The sequence below is a fragment of the Balaenoptera physalus genome, assembly GCF_965194825.1.
Source record: "Balaenoptera physalus genome assembly, chromosome: 4".
In the NCBI taxonomy this organism is placed as follows: Eukaryota; Metazoa; Chordata; class Mammalia; order Artiodactyla; family Balaenopteridae; genus Balaenoptera; species Balaenoptera physalus.
The window spans coordinates 107,437,554-107,459,249 of record NC_138891.1 but is presented as its reverse complement, the minus strand read 5'-3'; the positions used below and the strand labels follow the sequence as shown (position 1 = coordinate 107,459,249).

The 21,696-nt window shown below is 36.1% G+C and overlaps 1 long non-coding RNA gene across 1 annotated transcript in view; it reads left to right on the top strand.

The window, feature by feature from the left end:
• Window positions 1–684: 684 nt before the first annotated feature.
• Window positions 685–21,696, top strand: part of LOC309660159 — a 236,952-nt gene continuing 215,940 nt past the window's right edge. The window contains exon 1 of the long non-coding RNA XR_014263219.1: window positions 685–912. This is a non-coding gene — a long non-coding RNA (uncharacterized lncRNA). The remainder of the gene's footprint in view (window positions 913–21,696) is intronic.

The following is a 21,696-nucleotide window of genomic DNA, read 5'->3' as shown; positions in this document are numbered from 1 at the left end:
TTGAATAGCAGAGATGCTGGATATCTAAAAATCCAGTATGTACTCAAGAAATATTTGTTGAATGAATGAATGGTCCATCCAAATTATTTTCTGTATTTCTGAAGGATGGTACCTTCATTCACTCATTTAACAAGAGTTTATTAAGTGCTTCCTGTATGCCAGACACTCTTCTAGGCACTGATCATATACTTATATATAGGGTTATATTTAAATCCGATTTTTGTTTATTTTGTGTGTGTTCATTATGTAATTTGCAAACCCATTTATAGAGAAACGTTGTAGGACCAACAAAATAATGACATTAGAGGCGTGAGGGTCCGAGCTGGGGACGCTGAGACAGGGTGGGCTGCCCGGGGGCCGGGAGCCCTGCCTGGAGGATAGGGCATCTGTCGGGTACTCTTTGGGGGTCCAGAGCATAGCTAGGGGCCAGATGCAGATCTGGATGTTCTCAGGTGGTGAGGGGTCGTAGAGAGGCTTGGAGAGTTCAGGGAGGGTGCTCTGGACTAGACGGGCGCTGAGGATCTGGTATAGTAGGGACCCGGGTGAGGAGGGGTCAGGCCAGGGAGGCAATGACTTCGTGCACCACCCACCAGCGCACCGACTTCCGCTCCCGCCCCCGGAACGCGGAGGGAGAGCACAGCCCCTCGGGACTCAGAGCCGCACCTCCCTCCCTCGCCCCGCCCCCTCCGCTCCAGCAACGCGCGGCCGGTCCACGCTTCGCGCGCGCCTGGAGGAGTGGGTGACCCTTGGCTTCCCGGGGCGCCGGCGCCCCTTCCCCCGGGATCCCCACGGACCGAGCGTCCCAGCCCGCGCCTGCTCTCTGCGCTCCGCGTTGACCGATATTAGTTTTTTGACTAGTGAGTACGAAGAAACCAGAAAGAGGCTAGGAAATTGACAGATACAGGCTTTAAAGTGATTGTAATGCGGAACTATGGTATACAAATTGTACAAAGAAGAACGGGAACACGAGAGGAGGAGACGTTAAAATGTGGTGATATCTGTGGGTTACAGTTGCTGGGTTAGGAAGTAGAGGGAGTGAGACGGAAAAGAAAGTTGGGTGTTTGAATTTCTGAATTACGGGAGCTTGCAGCTGTTGGTAATGATAAAATCTGCAGTAGGGTCCTGAGAGTGGGTGCTTGAGGTAAGGTAGAGGGTAAAATCACTAAAGATGGGGTACAGGACATGCTGGGCTTGATGATCATCTGTGTAAATATCGAAATCACCTGGGATTGTGACACAACTGTTGTAATGAGTGGTGGTAAAATAGGAGCCGGAGTACTGAAGAATGCTTGTTTTGAGGGTTAGTATATGAGAGAAATAAGAAGAGGTGCTGTAATCTGATGAAATAAAATACAAAATAGGATTAGAGAAAATGATGTGAGAATGATCTAGAAACGGCAATGAGAAAGATGGGGATTACCTACTTCATTCACCCCCACTCCCCCAGGCTGGTTCTGTGAAGGCTGTGAGAGACAGCATCCAGCAGTTGTGCATGGTAATTCTGAAGATGAAGACCTGGGGTTCTTTGAATTTTTGTGGTGCCAGACATAAACTGGATAAAAACAAAAGTACATTGATCCTGGTGGATTCAATGTAGACTGACTGTTAAGAAGTAAGGAGAGTGGGCGTTTTTCCAGGAGAGGGCAAAGTTCTGGAATTCTCTTGACTTCTCCTTTTGAAAGTGGGGAGAATAGAGAAGGAACATTTATATTCCAAGAGCACCCCAACCCCCTTTTGGCCCATGCTAATGGGGGTATACTGTATAAATTTCAAATTTTCTGTATCTTATATTTTGACATCTTCCTTCCATGTCTTGGCTATTGTAAATAATGCTGCAATGAATACAGGGGTACATATATCTTTTCAAGTTAGTGTTTTTAGTTTCTTTGGGTAAATAGCCAGAAGTGGAATTGCTGGATCATATGGTAGTTCTTTTTTTTTTTTTCTTTTTAAATCATTTATTTATTTATTTATGGCTGTGTTGGGTCTTCGTTTCTGTGTGAGGGCTTTCTCTAGTTGTGGCAAGTGGGGGCCACTCTTCATCGCAGTGCGCGGGCCTCTCACTATCGTGGCCTCTCTTGTTGCGGAGCACAGGCTCCAGACGCGCAGGCTCAGTAGTTGTGGCTCACGGGCCCAGCTGCTCCGCGGCATGTGGGATCTTCCCAGACCAGGGCTCGAACCCGTGTCCCCTGCATTGGCAAGCAGATTCTTAACCACTGCGCCACCAGGGAAGCCCCCCATATGGTAGTTCTGTTTTTCATTTTTTGAGAAACTTTCACACCGTTTTCCACAGCGGCTGTGTTAATTTTCATTCCCACCAACAGGGCATAATAGTTACCTTTACTCCACATCCTACCCAATACTTGTCATTTCTCGTCTTTTTGATGATAGCCATTTTGGCAGATGTTGAGGTGTTAGCTCATTGTAGTTTTGATTTGCACTTCCCTGATGATTAGTGATGTTGAACATTTTTTCATGTACCTGTTGGCCATCTGTCTGTCTTCTTTGGAAAAATGTGTACTCAGCTCTTCAGCCCATTTTTTAATCATATTGTTTGCTTTTTTGTTACTGAGTTGTATGAATTCATTATATATTTTGCATATTAGTCCCTTATCATATACATGATTTGCAAATATTTTCTTCCATTTTGTAGGTTGCCTTCTTATTTTGTTGATGGTTTCTTTTGCTGTGTAGAAGCTTTTTAATTTGATGTAGTTCCACTTGTTTATTTTTGCTTTTGTTGCTTTTGCTTTTGATGTCAAATCCAGAAATGATGACTAAGTCCTATATCGAGGAGGTTGCCACCTGTGTTTCCTTCTAGGAGTTTTGTGGTTTTAGGTCTTATAGTCAAGACTTTAATCTCTTTTGAGTTAACTTTTGTGTATGGATAACGGTCCATTTTCGTCATTTTGGATGTGGCTGTCCTGTTTCCCAGCACCATTAATTGAAGAGACTGTAACTTTCCCCATTGTATATTCATAACTCCTTTGTCATAAATTAATTGGTCATATATTTGTGGGCTCATTTCTGGGCTCTATACTATAACATTGATTTGTTTCTGTTTCTATGCTAATACTATACTGTTTTGATTACTACAGCTTTATCATATATTTTTAAATCAAGTTGTGATTCCTTTAGCTATTTTTTTTTTTCTTTCTTGAGATTGTTTGACTATTTGGGGTCTTTTGTAGTTTTGTACAATTTTTTAAATTGTTTGTTCTATTTCTTTGGAAAATGCCAGTGGGATTTTGATAGGGATTGCATTGAATCTATAGATTGCTTTGGGTACTATGGACATTTTAATGATATTAACTCTTCTAATCCATAAACAAGGAATATCTTTTTTTTTAAATTTATGTCATTTTCAGTTTCTTTCATTAGTGTCTTATAATTTTCTGTGTATAGGGTTTTCACTTCCTTGGTTAAAATATTTTTCCATATTTTTATTCTTTTTGATAAAATTGTAAATGAGATTGTTTTCTTAATTTATTTTTCAGATTTTTTTGTTATTAGTGTATAGAAATACAACATATTTCTCTGTAATGATTTTATACCCTACAACTTTAATGAATTTGATTATTCTAACAGTTTTTTAATGGAGTCTTTAGGGTTTATTATATATAATATCATGCCATCTGCAAATAGTGACAATTTTACTTTTTCCTTTTTTATTGGATGTCTTTTATTTCTTTCTTTACCAAATTTCTCTGGCTAGGAATTCCAATACTATGTTGCATAAAAATGGTGAGAGTAGGCTTCCTTGTCTTCTTCCTGATTTTAGAGGGCTTCAGCTTTTCACTGCCGAGTATGATGGTTAGCTGTGGGCTTGTCATATATGGTCTTTATTATGCTGAGGTACATTCCTTCTATACCCACTTTGTTGAGAGTTTTTATCATAAATGGATGTTGAATTTTCTCCATTGCTTTTTCTGCATCTATTGAGGTGTTCATATGATTTTTGCCCTCAATTTTGTTAATGTGAGTTTCTGGAATAATCCCACTTGATCATGTTGTATCATCCTTTTAATGTATTGTTGAATTTGGTTTGCTAATATTTTGTTGAGAAATTCTGCATCTATATTCATCAGAGATACTGGCCTGTAATTTTCTTTTTTGTAGTGTCTTTGTCTGGTTTTGGTATCACAGAAATGGTGGCCTTGTTGAACAAATTTGGGAGTGTTCCATCCTCTTCAATTTTTTGGAATAGTTTGAGAAGGATAGGTATTATCTCTTCTTTATATGTTTGGTAGAATTCCCCTGTCCTGTCCTGGTCCTAATTAGTTTTGGTATGTTGTATTTTTATTTTAATTTGTCTCAAGGTATATTTTGATACCTCTTTTGATTTCTTCTTTGACCCGTTGATTGTTCACTACTATGTTATTTAATCTCCACATATTTGTCAATTCTTCAGTTTTCTTGTAATTAATTTCTAGTTAAATATCATTGAGGTCAAAAAATAACTTGATATGATTTTGGCCTTCTTAAATTTATTAAAACTTGTTTTCTGGCCTAAAATATATGAAATGACCTGGAGAATGTTCCATGTACACTTGAAAAGAATGTGTATTCTATTGCTTTTAGATGAATGTTCTGTGTGTCTGTTAAGTCTATCTGACCTAATGTGTCCTGTAAGGCCAATGTTTCTTTATTGGTTTCTGTCTGGATAATTTATCCATTGATGAAAGTTGATTATTAAAGTCCTGTACTATTATAGTATTGCTTTCTCTTTAGTATTTCTCTCTTTAGGTCTGTTAATATTTGCTTTATATATATAGGTGCTCCTGTGTTGAATTCATAAATATTTACAAATTTTATATTCTCTTGGACTGACCCCTTTATCATTACATAATGACCTTCTTTGTCTCTTATCACAGTCTTTGTGTTAAATTCTATTTTGTCTGATATATGTATAGCTACCCCAGCTATTTTTTGGTTTCCATTTGCATGGAATATCTTTTTCCATTCCTTCACTTTCAGTCCGTCTGTGTCCTTACTTCTGAAGTGAGTCTCTTGTAGACAGCATATAGATGGGTCTTTTTAAAAAAAAATCATTCAGCTACTTTATATCCTTTCATTGGAGAACTAGTCCATTTACATTTAAGATAATTACTCACAGGTATCGATATGTAGTCATTGCCATTTTGTTTTCTGGCTCTTTCATAGTTCCTTTATTTCTTTCTTCTCTTACTCCCTTCCTTTTTGATTTGATGATTTTCTGTCATGGTATTCTTAGATTCCTTTCTCTTTATTTTTTGTGTATATACTATAGATTTTTGCTTTGTGGTTACCATGAGGCTTACATGAAACAACTTATATTTATAACAGCTATTTTAAGTTGATAACAACTTAATTTTGAGCACATTCCATAGGTCTACATTTTCACTCCCCTCTTGTAATTTTGTAATTTTATGTTTTTGATGACACAATTTACATATTTTTATCTTATGTATCCATTAAAAATTATCATAGTTATAGTTATTTTTACTACATTTTTCTTTTAATTTTCACACTAACTTTTTTACTGATTAACCTAGCACCTTTACAACATTAGATCATTCTGAATTTTACTATATATTTACCTTTTCCAGTGAGAATCATACCTTTATAGGTTTTCCTGTTACTAATTAATACTCTTTTGTTTTAGTTTTAAAAAACTCCCTTTAACATTTCTTCTAAGCCTGGTCTAGTGGTGATAAACTCCTTTAAGTTTTACTTCTGTTGAAAACTCTATCTCTCCTTCAATTCTGAATGGCAACTTTGCTGGGTAGAGTATCCTTGGTTGGCAGTTTGTTTGGTAGAGTATCCTTGGTTGGCAGTTTGTTTGTTTTTCTTTTCTGTCAGCACTTTGAATATGTTGTGCCCCTCCCTTCTGACCTGCAAAGTTTCTGCTGAAAATTCTGCTAATTGTCTTATGGAGGTTCCCTTGTACAGCGTACATAACAAGCTGTTTTTCTTGTTGCTTTTAAGATTCTCTCTTTGTCTTTAACTTTTGGCACTCTAATTATAATGTGTCTTGGTGTAAGTCTCTTCTATATTTTTAAGCAAAATGTTTATAATGTGATTTTTTGATTTATCATTTTTGATATGATCTATTGACTTCTAAAAATGTTTTCTGCAAACCTTTATTTAACGTGGGCTGAGTAAAGCCTGACTACTTCAAATTTCATATTTTTACATAAAAACTGCACCAAAATTAAAACCTTTTGCTCTTTTAAAGACACTGTCAATAAAACGAAAATGAATGCTACAATATGGGAAAATGATTGCACAACTACTGACAAAGACTTTTCTTTTCCTTGCAATTAAGACACATCACCTGATTAAAAATAGACAAAAGATGAACAGACTCTTCACTGGGAAAGATATACAAATAGTAAAGAAGCACAAGAAAAGATGCTCAAAATCATCAATCATGAGATAAATGCACAATAAAATCATAATGAGATACTACTGCACATCCACTAGAATGGCTATATTAAAAATAACAGACACTACACATGTTGGTGAGGATACAGATAAACTGCAGCCCCACCTATTTCTGGTGGACCACTTTAAAAAATGGTTTGATAATTTCTTATAAATTTGAGCATGCATTTATGATATGAATCTGGAAACCCAAGAGAAATGTATCTACTCAAACAGAAAATATATATCTATATAAACATGTGTGAATATTCATAATAGCAGCTTGATTCATAATAGTTAAAAACTGGAAAGAACCCAAACATCCATCAACTGGCAAATAACTTAAAAAAAAAAAAGATATATCCATATAGTCTACAGTACTCAATAATTAGAGGAATGAACTATTGATCTAGATCAACAACATGGATGTGTGAATATCAAACATTACATTTAAGTTTACGAAGCCAGACGTACATGGTATATACTTTATGATTCCATTTATATGAATTTGTAAAAGAGATAAAACCATAGTGACAGACAGCTAATCAATGCTTTCTCAGGGATGAGGTTGGGGAGGTAAATTTTTGGGTTATAGAAGTATTCTATATTATAGCTATTGTTATAATTACATGACTGCATGCATCTGTCAATACTTTCAAATCATACATGTAAAATTGGTGAACTTTATTATGTATAAGTTATAATCTCAAGCTAATTAAAAATATTAGTGACAGGATAGAATATATGATAAGTCATGATGGGATGATTTTTATCCATGTGGAAAAGTACAATTTTCCTATATCATACCATATTCAAAAATGAATTTTAGGTAGATTAAAGAGGAAGGGATAAATACATTGGGGAAAATAATCCAGAAAACTTTTATTTCATGCCTAAAGTTTTAATGAAAGAATTGGAGAGCAAAGTGAAAGTGAGAGTGAAAGAAATGTGATGATAAACGATATGAAGAAAATATGAAGGGCTTCCCTGGTGGCACAGTGGTTAAGAATCTGCCTGCCAATGCAGGGGACACGGGTTTGAGCCCTGGTCCGGGAAGATCCCACGTGCTGTGGAGCAACTAAGGCCGTGTGCCACAACTACTGAGCCTGCACTCTAGCGCCTGCAAGCCACAACTACTGAAGCCCGTGCACCTAGAGCCTGTGCTCTGCAAGAAAAGAAGCCACTACAGTGAGAAGCCCGTGCACCGCAACTAGAGAAAGCCCACGTATGGCAACAAAGACCCAATGCAGCTAAAAATAAATAAATAAAATAAATACATTTATAAAAAAAAAGAAAATATGAAAAATACATCAGTCATTATTAGTGTCGATTAAATAGATGCATATTATATCTTACACATTAGTTATTTTAAAATGCATAATAAATCTACATAATAAGAATTTTAAAATGGAATAAAAAGAGGCAAAAGTGCAAGCAGGTAGAAATTTTGAAAACAACAGTAATAATTGTTAAGCATAGGAACATCCACAGCCAAAAATAATTATTAGTAATTTATTCTAGAAGATTAATCCTTCTTGAACCACAATAAATATTTATGGAGTCCTATCCTGCTACAAGTAACTACAGTTTTCAGCAGATATCTGAGGCAAAATAAATTTGCTAGGACAAATTGTATTTTTTATCAGTGGCCAGAACAATATTTGCAGTAAGACATCACACTTTCTTTCATGGACAAATGGTATCTATGGTCCCTCCTTTTGAATCTGGGAAGGGGCTTGAGACTGCGCCAAACCAAAGAGTATCATGGAAGCCCAACTATGTAAATTTGAAGGCAAAGTCGTATCAAGGACACAGCTTTCCCTTGGCCACTCTTGGAACACATGCTTTGAAGCCTGAGTGTCCATGTGACAAGTCCAACTACCTTGAAAATACTATGTTGGAAAATCACATAGAAATAAAGAGAGATGCCCAAGGACTCCTGGCCATTCTGGTGCTAGGCCAAGACTTCCTAGCAGAAGCATCCCAGCCAAGGCACTGGCATACAGGCTTCAAGCTTCCCCAGCTCATACAAAGTGGACTAGAATCAAGTTGGTCCTGCTGAAGCACCAGCCCAGACACCAGATCTGTGAACAAAATAATTGTTGTTTTACACCACTAAGTTTAAGGGTTTTGTATGCAGCATTAGATATGCAGAACATTTGTCTAAAAATGTAAGGTGGATAGAAAATATAAAAGGAAACACAGTTATCAAGTGGGGAAAGACAGTAAGTTTGTTTTTAATATGACTTTCATGAAGGAGTGGACATTTCACGTCTGTGTCTTCAGACAATATCTAGAAGGCAGAACAGCAGCTTAGAAAAAAGATCTGAAGGGGTTGTAGGTTTGGAAGACGTTAGCTCAAAAGTGATGTCTCTGATGGAGGTATATATGCAGCACCTTCGTGTTTCCAAGAGTCTGATCACTCCTGATTCAGGGTATCTGGGGTAGGAAATCAAACAGAATTCTCATGGTGTTTTGTGTTTTTTATTGTTGTTGTTTTAATTTCGCATTAACATATACCTACTTATTCAAGTTCATGCTATCAACATCAATTCCTATTTTTTCTGTCAATTTTATTTAGTCTCTGTAACTTCAGGGTGATTATAAGTTAAAGGTTAAACTGGAACTTGAAGTGACTAAACTGATTCTTTTTTTACTTGTACAGAAATGGAAGTTGTTTAATACAACTCTTTTTTAAAATATAATTTAAAAAATGTAGTCCAACGAGTAATTGCTGAAGACCTCCTAAATTAAGCGTCACCATGAAAGTTCAAGTATTCATGAAGACTAGAAAGATGCTGCCCTAAAGGATATAAATATCTACTAGGGAAGGTAAGACATTTCAACATTGAAAAACACACATATTTAAATAAATAAAATGTGGAACAGAGTATGCTAAGTGTCACAGTAACATAGAAATTCAAAGTGATCATATCTGGTTGTAGAGTCAATGCAGGAGGCTTTTCCATGGTATTGGCTTATCAATATTGACACACTGTTCATTAACCAAGAGAACATTTTGAAAAGAGTAAACCTTTTAGATAGAACATTTTAAATATAGCCTGTGTGCACTCATAAACTTGAAGAAGCACAGAGCAGAACTGGAGACACTGTGTAGTTGAACTTGCTTTTCGTAAGTACGTACATTCCAAGGTAAGACTATTGGATTTTATCTTCTGATAAAATTGCTTTTGATGGTCTGAGGATAGAATTGGCATGACAAAAACTGTATTTCAGCAACTTATACCTTTATATTAAGAATAAATCAATCTGAAATCTAGAACATAAATTCAGGAGTAAGATACGTGTTTTTTGTGGATGTAAGTAATATATGGTATACTTCTGGTTTAAGATGGTAAAGATTTCTTGTCATCTCCTAATTAGAACCAGTAACAATAAGAAGAACAATAAGCAGAAATAATGTTTAAAAAAAAAAACCAAACAAAACAAAACAAACAAGTGAACAAACTCCATTTTAACCAAAATTGAGAAGAGCCAAAACCTGCAACCTCAGTACATGAATGAAAGTGCCAGACTTTGGCCAGATTCAGCAGGGAACTAGATTTTTGAAACGACGATGCATAAACTGAGGAGTAAAACCAAATATTTTGAACAAACAGATCACAGTGTAGGAGTTGGTTGTAGAAACCTCCTGAACTTTGACAATACTTAGGTTAGAGTAGAAGCTGGAAATTATGCAAGCATTCCATCTCTGCAAAAGCTTGCCTTTAGTGAGACAAGTTAGATGAGAAACTATGGATTGCAACTTGCTGCTGCCGAAATTTGTCAGCTGAAGTTAAATAAAATTTAATTATCTTACATACATACACACACACCCTTATCCTGGAGAGTGTTTTTAACTCTCTAGCCTATATTCACTGTTCTCATCATAGCGATGCCCTGGTGTGTGTGTGTGTGTATGTTTCATTTGTAGTCTCCTTGGTCCAGGTAAAGCTAATTCCATCCTTGACTTTATAGCTGAGAATGAAAGTCTAGCCTCCCCCCACCACCCCTATCTCCCAGATATTGTTATTTGTTTAGGAATGAGCCTATCAACCAACAAAATGAATTAGACTGAACTTCAAACTTCCAGAAGTGAAAGCTTTCGTTTTTTAATTTTGTGTGAGTTTCCCATGTCATTTAGGATTTTGTGATTTCTCTGTATCAGGTATTCAACTTTAGTCTCTTAAAAAAATAAGGTCTCTTTTTCTCTTATAATTTCTAGAGCATAAGACAAAGCAAGTTCAGTGCTAGTGCCATAATTAAAAACCATCATAAAACATCTGATAAATGATTAATATCAAAATATATAAAGAACTCATACAACTCAATAGCAAAAAGCCAAACAATATGATTAAACAATGGGAAGAAGATCTGAAAAGAAGTTTTTCCAGTGAAGACATACAGATGATCAACAGACACATGAAAAGATGTTCAACATCATTAATCATCAGGGAAATTCAAATCAAAATCCCAATGAGATATCACCTCACACTTGTTAGAATGGCTATTATCAAAAAGACAAGAAATAAGTGTTGGTGAGGATGTGGAGAAAAGGGAACACTTTTGCACTGTGGATAGGAATGCAAATTGTTACAGCCACTATGGAAAACAGTATGGAGGTTCCAGAAAAAAATGAAAACAGAACTACCATATGATCCAGCAATTTTACTTCTGGGTATTTATCTGAAGAAAACGAAAACACTAACTCAAAAAGATACATGCACCCCCATGTTCATTGCGTCATTGTTTACAATAGCCAAGACATGGAAACAACTTAAGTGTCCATTGATGGATGAGTGGATAAAGAGAATGTGAAAATATGTATATATGGAGAGAGAGAGAGAGAATGGTTCAACCATAACAAAGAATGAAATCTTGCCATTTGTGACAACACAGATGGACCTTGATGGCATTATGTCAACGTGAAATAAGTTAGACAGACAAATGCTGTATGATCTCACTTATATGTGAAATCTAAAACAAAAAAGCTCATAGATACAGAGAATATACTGGTTGCCAGAGGGAGGGGTGGGGTGGAGGGGAGGGGCAGAATGGATGAAGGGGGTCAACAAATACAAACCTCCAGTTATAAAATAAATAAGTCATGGGGATATAAGGCACAGTACTGTAACTATATTAATACTGTAGTGCATATTTGGAAGTTGCTAAGAGAGTAAATCTTAAAAGTTCTCATTATGGGAAAAAAATGCGATTACATATGGTGATGGATTTATTGCAGTGATCATTTCACCATGTATACAAATATCAAGTCATTGTGTTGTACACCTGAAACGAATATAATATTATAAGTCCATTATACCTCAGTTTAAAAAAGAGACATCAGAGACTCGGGCTGTGTCCAGGCCCATTCTCTGTTCTCCCCATTATGTGGCTCTTATGTTCACAGAATGGAAAGGGCAAGGAACCAAGACTTGGGTCAGCTCAAACTATTTAATTGTTTCAGGAAAATAGTATCATTCCTGGATTACATGCAATAGAGATCTTTCATTTCAAAGACAGGCTGATGGTCACCCCTCACTGTTACACAGCCTGGGAAGATGGATATCACGTAACTGGACACACTGCAGTTCTAAACCAAACTATGCTTCTATTAGTAAAGAAGAAAGAGAAAATAGATATTGAATAGTTACTGCATTGTCTGCCAAATTTGTTGAGAAGAGTATTAAAGTCTAGAACTCCTGGAAATGGATGAAACCCAGAAGAAAACAGGGTAGCCAAAAGTCTTCCAACTCCAACCAAGTTCTGATGCCTCTGTTTGAAATTCTGACTCCTGTGTGCTGGCCAGCTCTGCCTTGGAATTTTCAGACTCTAGATAAGAGGAATTCAGATAATCCCTTAATACAGTTTCAGCTTATGTATGCATCTGTTTCCTTGAAATTGAAAAGGTCCAAACACACCAAGCAGACCCACTGTGAGTCTTCTAGGTATCCCAGAGTTGCATCCTGCCACAGTGGAGATGCTCATGAGAAAATGACAAGAGTTAAAGTTTAAGGTGCCTAATTCTTAATCTGTCCATCACCCTAACTCAATACTCCACTTCCTTCTTTACACTAAACATTAAACTTTTGCAAAGAACTTGTCTAGGTAGAAGGTTTTGGATTCATAAAAAGAAATATAATGGGCCTTGGCAAAAGATAACTGAAAATAAAATGTGAGAAATTTGTGAACATATAGAAACATGATAAAAAGATTATAGCCTGAAGTAGGTGAGATTTGGAGTGCACATTTTACTGTTATATCAAGTAAATTGAAGTAAATACCAATGAAACATCTCAGTGAAACAAGATAGCACAGTGAAATACAAGAATTAGAGGAAAAGGGAGACAATGCAAAGAAATGAAAAGTTATGTGGCAGAATTAATGTATTTATATATTTACCTATAAAGGAGAAAAATGTCATTACAGAAATAAAAGTTACATTGGAAGCAAATAAAAATATATCCTCTTAAAATAGGGAGACGGAGGAGAGAATTAAGAAAATTAAGCCAAGTGAAATGTAAAAATGTGTAAAGTTTTGAAAGAAAATAATAACTGCATGATGGAAAAAATGGTCTAATGTACACATTATTGCTGACCCTTATAAAGAAAGCCAAACAAGTGGAATACGATATACAAAAGCAGAAACTAATGGAAAAGTTTTGCAAAGAGACAATTTAAGAAAACTTGCATAAAATAACTGAAAACTTGACGCTACAAGCTAAAACCAGGTCAGTTAACACAATTGTACTTCAAGAAAACAATAAATAATCCTAAGGCATTCAGGGGGAAAATTCAATTTGTCTATAAGCTGGAATAAATAAGGCTGGCTTCAGGACCCAGTTGTAACAACATAAAAATCAGAAAGGGAAGTAGCATTGTTTCAAAATCATCAGGAAAGTGAAGTGTAATTCAAGAATTTTAGATCAAGTACAATCTTAATCAAGCGTGAAGGCAACAGAGAAATTTGTAAATTCAGCAAACATGATGCTAATAAGCCAGTTTAGACACAAGCTTTAGCAAAGAGATGAGTGGGGCACTTGATAAAATTAGTGAATTTTAAAATCTTTGTAAAAACCAATTTAACTACACTGGAAATTAAGGTGACAGAATGTGGAAGGAGAAAATTGTGAAACATAGTGGTGATATGTAAATAATAGTACAAACCAAAGCAATCCAGAAGTTTTAGGGATAATGGAATGAGGGCCTAGAGGCTGTGGAGGAGGTAGAGGGAACACAGAGAATATGCAGGCATCTTAACACAGTGGTTAAGCATAGTTCTGGTGTCAGACTTTTTCATGCTGAAAGCCTTGGCTCTGCTTCTTGTCAGCTGTGTGACCGTGGTTTGAGCCCCATGCTGCTGCTTCACATCTGCATGAAGTTGTGTCACAGGGTTTCAACCACATACAGTCATAGCAGCATTAGATTAAGATGAGTCAGTATTTGCAGAGTACTTAGATCAGTGCTTGGCACATTTTATCCCCTGGGAAAGTAGCCTTTAACTAAAAATACAGGATGATGCTTAAGAGTTCAATCTTTAAGACTGTCCAGGTTCAAATCTGAGGTCGAAGTCCAGTTCTTTAGAAAGAGAGTCTAAAATTTCAATTTGATCTTCTCTTACCCTCTTGGAGTCTTTTTTTTTTTTTTTAATTTTTTTTAGAAATTCACGTTCTTATTTATTGATTGATTGCTGTGTTGGGTCTTTGTTTCTGTGCGAGGGCTTTCTCTAGTTGTGGCAAGTGGGGACCACTCTTCATCGCGTTGCGTGGGCGTCTCACCATCGCGGCCTCTCTCGTTGTGGAGCACAGGCTCCAGACACGCAGGCTCAGTAATTTGTGGCTCACGGGCCCAGTTACTCCGCGGCATGCGGGATCCTCCCAGACCAGGGCTCGAACCCGTGTCCCCTGCATTGGCAGGCAGATTCTCAACCACTGCGCCACCAGGGAAGCCCCCCTCTTGGAGTCTTTGAAAGGGAAATAAACTTAAAGTCCCCCAACAATATGAATATACTATTCCCCAATTTGGAATAAGGGAAGTGCCTACAGTAATTCTTTCTTAAACTGCATGTATGTATAAAGGCATTCTGGTTTAATGATACAGAGATCTTTGCCCTGTGTTACCTTGAAAGCCCTCCTTCCAACCCATTTACAATGTTCAGTGTATCATTCAGGGTCATATAACGTTCTCCTGGATGTACTATACTTTATTTTACCAAGACCCTGTTTTGAGACCTTCAGTCTTTATTTGTCGTTTTAAAGAAAAAGAACCTTGTAATGGAATCTTAAGTCCATTCTTACTTCTTTTGAATAAATTCTTAGAAGTAGAATTGTCTCAAAGGGATTATTTGATTGTTGATAATTATTTTAAAAATATTATTCATAAAAGTTATAGTAACTTTTGTTTACCTTAACACCGAGAGTTTCTGTCTATACCTCTGCCAACAACCAATATCAGCATTAGTGTTTAAGTTGAATCATTACTCAATTTTGCATATCATATGTTAATTTTGAGACCATATAAAATGTGTGTTAAGGCATAAGAGTTGAGAACTAGAATCTTTTACATTCAAATCCCACACTTGCCAATTTCTGGCAATGTGCTTATATGCAAGTTAACGTTACTGAGACTCAAGTTTCTTCATCAGTGAAAATAGGAAAATTACAGTGCCTTGCTGTATTTTTAGAGTCTCATTGATATATTGCATGTAAGGTTGCTGGTACATGGTATATGATTCATAATTTGTACCTAATGTAAATATATCCTAATGTATATGTATTAGTGATATATATTTGTAGGTAAAGAGCATCTTCATGTTCTTTGCACTTTTTATTAAAGTGTGTGTCATAATCCTCTTCTCTCTCTTTTTTTTTTTTTTTTTTTTTTTTAGTGAAGGACTGTTAAATGCAAATTGACATCCAGGAGATAGGCCTGCTACCTGCCAGCTTTCAGTTTGCTGTGACTATTCTTGCCTGGTGCCTCCCAGAAAGGCTGCTTTGGAAAACCACTGATTCTCAAATAATGGCTGTCATTTCTACATCTGTGCCTAGTCTGACCTTTTCTCCCTTTTTCACAGGCCGCAATCCCTGCTTCCTTCCTATAATTCTGCTTACCCCATGAGGGCAACTATGAATGTGGTCTTGCTGTCTTCCTTCTATCTGGTCCCATCTGTACTGTATCTAATGGAAATTAATCCACATTCCTAGCAGGTGTATGTTATTATTTCCAAGTTTGCACTTCAGATGCGGGTGTCTCTCTTCCAGGATTGGTTCATGATGAACTTATATTCATGTTCATACCTTACCCAAAGTTAATCCAGGAAAGGTATTCAGACAATCAATGTTTATAAATATTGGTTTTGTCAACTTATTTATGTCTTTTCCTCCCCAGGGAAACAATTAATTTGGCATGAATTCTTCAGATGTTTTTGGCTAGCTTCCAGATGTTTAAAAATAGACAAAATTTGCAAAAGCATGTTTAATTGTTTAATTTCATGTCATGTTTGAACCCACTTACATGTCCTCCGTTTAACTGAACACTACTGAATGTAAATATTTTATTACTTTTGTTTTTCTTTAACAGAACTAGGAAAGAATGTTGCCTTGTTAGAGATTTAGTTCTCCATCCAAAACTACCTCCAACTGAGGGAACAGTACACTATGAAACACGACGTGGTTTCTAACAAGTTGTCAATTAAGATCTGTTACTCTGTATTTGTGTGATGAGTGGGAGGCAAATGTACTAAAACCTTATTCAAATATCACAATTATTATATAAGAAATATAAATTACATCTACTTATGTCTGTTTATATCTTCTACTGTTTTAGCAACTAGATATGCTTTATATAAAAGGGAAAAAAATCTTAAAATGTAAGAAAAATATAAAATCTAAGCTTTGGAGAAATAGTTATATAGAAACAAATTTCCTTTGCATCTCTAAAAGCCTAAATTGGTCTCAGAGTCCCTTTCAAATCAACTGTTTGTCAAAGCTAATTCTTTATCATAATCCATCTATATCAGGATGGAATAAGCAAAACCTATGGTCTACCAGTACAAAACTGTTACCCAATATTTTTGGTTATTTTTTATTCCAACCTGGGCCTGTAAAAACACTAAAAAGGAAGGTTTACTAAAATATAGTCTGGCATTATTTTTAGTTCCTGTTAGCTTGACCTTTGTGAGCTTGAAGAATCCCATCCTCCCTCCATCCTCCAAATCCCTTGAATTATAAGCAAATGCTCCTCTTTTGGTTGGTTGTTACTAAATCAATTGAAACACTTTACAGTATTGCTGCATATAATTTGGTGTATGGACCAATTGCAGTGGTATTACCTAGGAGTTTTTATTTTTCTAAAGATTTTTTTGATGTGGACCATTTTTAAAGTCTTTATTGAATTTATTACAATATTGCTTCTGTTTTATGTTCTGGTTTTTTGGCCGCAAGGCATGTGGGATCTTAGCTCCCCAACCAGGGATCGACCCCACACCCCCTGCATTGGAAGCTGAAGTCTTAACTACTGGACCGCCTAAACATGCAGAATTTAAGTCTACATATCAGACTTAACTGAGTCAAAATACACATGTATTTATTTATTTTTGGCCATCCTAAGAAGTGTGTGGTGGTATCTCATTATTGTTTTTCCTTGACTATTTTTTATTTATAAATATTTGCTGATTGAGTATTAAATTGCATTTTAGATTACATATAAACTTGAATAATTTTTCAAATGTTTAATGGCCCTTTGTATTTTTCTGCTTTATATTTTTCCTTCTGTCTCATTTTCTTAAAACACACATTGTTGCATTTATGCAATACTGCTATGGGTATCCTTTTTTTTCCTTTTAAAACCCACCACCTGCCCTGGGTGCCAGCGCAGCAGCGAGGGTTAAGTCCCAGCGCAACCTGAATGGGGACGTGCTGGGCCTGATTATGGAGGAAAGACACTCCACCAGAAGAGCTACTTGCATTGGAGCATATACTGGTAGGTGTCAAGAGAGTACCCCTGGCATTGGATTATTATTATTTTTTTAAATTTCTCCCATCCCCACCCTCTGTCTCTGGAGTCTACCAATCTGTTCTCTGTATCTATGAGCTTGTTTTGTTTTGTTTTTTTAAGATTCCACATGTAAAAGAAATGATAGGGTATTTGTCTTTATCTGACTTATTTCACTTAGTAAAATGCCCATGAGGTCCATCCATGTTGTCACAAATAGCAGGATTTGATTTTTTTATGGCTGAATAATACTACATTGTCTATATATATATACCACAATTTCTTTATCTATTCATCCATTGATGGACACTTAGGTTGTTTCCATATCTTAGCTATTGTAAATAATGCTACAATGAACACAGGGAAGCATATATCTTTTTGAGTTAGTGTTTTTGTTTTCCTCAGATAAATACCCAGGAGTGGAATTGCTGAATCATATGGTATAATAGTTCTAATTTTAGTTGTTTGAGGAGCCGCCATACTTTTTTCATAGTGGCTGCATCAATTTATATTCCCACCAACAGTGCACCAGGGTTTCCTTTTCTCCACATCCTTGCCAATACATACTTCTTGACTTTTTGATAGTAGCTGTTTTAACTGGTGTGAATTGATATTGTAGTTTTGATTTGCATTTCCCTGATAATTAATGATGTTGAGCATCTTTTCATAACTTATTGACCATCTGTTTGTCTTCTTTGGAAAAACATCTTCAGATATTATGCCCATTTTTTAAAAATAATTAATTAATTAATTAATTAATTTTTGGCTGTGTTGGGTCTTCGTTTCTGTGCGAGGGCTTTCTCTAGTTGCGGCAAGCAGGGGCCACTCTTCATCGCGGTGCGTGGATTATGCCCATTTTTTAATTGAATTGTTTGGTTTTTTGCTGTTGAGTTGTAAGAGTTCCTTTTACAGACAAACCTTGTTTATTGCATGTTGCTTTACTGTGCTTTGCAGATATTGTATTTTTTACAAATTGAAGGTTTGTGGCAACCTTGCATTGTCAGATGATGGTTAGAATTTTTTACCAATAAAGTATTTTTTTTTTTTTTTAATTTTTATTTATTTATTTTTGGCTGTGTTGGGTCTTCGTTTCTGTGCGAGGGCTTTCTCCAGTTGCGGCAAGCGGGGGCCACTCTTCATCGCGGTGCTTGGGCCTCTCACTATTGCGGCCTCTCCTGTTGCAGAGCACAGGCTCCAGATGCGCAGGCTCAGTAGTTGTGGCTCACGGGCTTAGTTGCTCCGCGGCATGTGGAATCTTCCCAGACCAGGGCTTGAACCCATGTCCCCTGCATTGGCAGGCAGATTCTTAACCGCTGCACCACCAGGGAAGCCCAATAAAGTATTTTTTAATTAAGATATTTGCATTGCTTTTTTATACATAATGCTATTGCACACTTAATAAACTACAGTATAGTACAAACATAACTTTTATATGCATCAGGAAAGGAAACCATGGAATGAAACAGCAACCTACTGAATGGGAGAAAATATTTGCAAATCATATGTCTGATAAGGGACTAATATCCAAAATATACAGGCCTACCTCAAAGATATTGCAGGTTCATTTCCAGGCCACCACAATAAAGCAAATATTTCAATAAAGTGAGTCACGTGAATTTAATTGAACATGTATGCATGGGTTTATTTCTGGGCTGTGTATTCTGTCCTATTGATCTGTGTGTCTGTTTTTATGCCAGTGCCATACTGTTTTAATTACTATAGTGTTGTAATATAGTTTGAAATCAGGGCATGTGATCCGTCCAGCTTTGTTGTTCTTTCTCAAGATTGCTTTGACTATTCAGGGTTTTGGTGGTTCCATACAAAGTTGATGGAGATTACACTGAATCTGTGGTTTACTTTGAGTAGTATGGACATTTTAACAATGTTAATTCATACAATCCATGAGCATGAAATATCTTTCCATTAATTTGTGTCTTCTTCAGTTTCTTTAATTAATGTCTTATTGTTTTAAATATACAGGTCTTTTACCTCCTGGTTAAATTTATTACTAAGTTTTTTTTTGTTGTTTGGATGTAATTTTAAATGGGATTGTTTTCTTTGTTTCTCTTTCTGATATTGTGTTATTGGTGTATAGAAACTCAATGTATTTTTGTACATTGATTTTATATTCTATAACTTTACAGAATTCACTTATTCTAATTTTTTTTTAGTGGAGTCTTTAAGGTTCTCTCTATATAATGTCATGCCATCTGCAAATAGTGACAATTGTACTTTTTCCTTTCCAATTTGGGTTTCTTTTATTTTTCTTGCCTAATTGCTCTGGATAGGATTTCTAATACTAGGTTGAATAAAAATGGTACTCTAATCTGTATTTCCTCTCTTCTAATTTGCATTTTAGGGTCATGATCATATGCACATTAAAGTTCAAAAAGCATTACCAATATCTAATCATCATCAGCTATTTTCTTTTTATAACTTCTTGCTTGATTTATGTCTCACCCAATATTGAGGTTGCTTTGAGGAAGGTAACCAAAAATTCCCTAGTAATCAAACAGCTTTTCCACAGGTCACCTCTTTTTCCAGCCTTTTTTCAATGTGCTTCAATGTTGGCCAACATTTCTTTTAAAGTTTTCTTTCCTGAGTCTTTTATGGTAGTTGTGGGACTTCTCTACCTTCTCTTGAAACTATGCTTCTTTGTCCTCATCTCCTTATTCTCTTCTTTCCAATGCCAATGGTAGGAACACTCCAGTATTCTGGATTTGCCATCATTTTTATTCTATTCCTTGATAAAATTACATTCATCCTTAAAACTTGAATAATTACTTTGAAGGGCCTGACTTCCAAATTTTTATTTCTGTCCTACATTTATCTCTTAAAAAAAATTTTTTTTAATTCTTTTTTTTCTTTTAAATTAATTAATTTATTTATTTTTGGCTGTGCTGGGTCTTTGTTGTTGCCCTCAGGCTTTCTCTAGTTGCAGAGAGCGGGGGCTACTCTTCGTTGCGGTGCGCAGGCTTCTCATTGCGATGGCTTCTCTTGTTGCGGAGCACGGGCTCTAGGTGCGTGGGCTTCAGTAGTTGTGGCTCGCGGGCTCTAGAGCACAGGCTCAGTAGTTGTGGCGGGTGGGCTTAGTTGCTCCATGACATGTGGGAATCTTCCCACAGCAGGGCTCGAACACGTGTCTCCTGCATTGGCAGGCAAATTCTTAACCACTGTGCCACCAGGGAAACCCTACATTTATCTCTTGATATCTCTTTTATCTTTTTCTAGTTTGATGAGCATCCCATCCTGGACACCCTCAAGGTCAAAGGGTTCAAACTGAACTCAGAGCATTCCTTCCCAAACTAGGTTTTTTTCTTCTCCTTTGGCTTTTAGGCAAAATGTCATGTTTTATTTCTCAGTAATTATAAATTCCTTACAGTTGTTAATCAATTTAATCTTTTTAGCACCTTAAAATGTGAAGGCAGGATAGAAAACAATTACCATATAGCTTCCATGATTACCCAAATCCTAGCAGTCAAATGCCAATTTAGTTCTAATCTACCAAAGTGGTTCTTAGGAATATCTGATGAGGTCTGAACATGATAATAACATAGGAAAGGGTTAGTTGAACTAAAATCACTCTACAGAATGAACTACGTAGGGAATGCCAATTAGCTGCCTCAAGTGCATGTGAATTACACGTACCTGAATTTCTATGGCTATTTATCTGTCTTTCTCAAACTATCTCTACATCTATTAAGAAATACCGGAACATGCCAATATTCTTATAATATCCTTTTTGAGGAGTTGGTGGAAGTATTTGCCAAAAATTATAAATGTAATCTCTATACACTATTTGTGGTACAGGTCCTTTAATTATTGCACTATTGTTTCCATGTTCACTCATCTTGCTAAATGCTACCTTTACATCATCTATGTTGATATAGTTGGACTTATCATATCTTTTTTCGGGTTGACATGCAATCCATAGAGAAATTTTGGTTTCTTTAATGGCTCCAAATTAGAAGTAAATTCAGGTCCAGTAACTGTATTTCTGTACATTTTTCTATTTTTTAAAGTATATGCTTTTAAGTGCACGTACAGTGCCTGTCTTACACATCAAAGGGCCTAAAATGCCATGGAGGCTGAGGTCAGTGGAAAAAGAGAACGTGTTTTGGACTTGACTTAAAAATCTGTGCTCTACTAATTGTCTTTGTAGCCTAGTTAAGTAATTTAAACTTTCTGAGATTACATTTCTTTAACCAAAAAATGTTGTAATTATACATACTTTGTGGGTATGTTAAAGAATAAATGATGCTATTTTACATTGGTTAGTAGCACAGACTTTGAGGATTA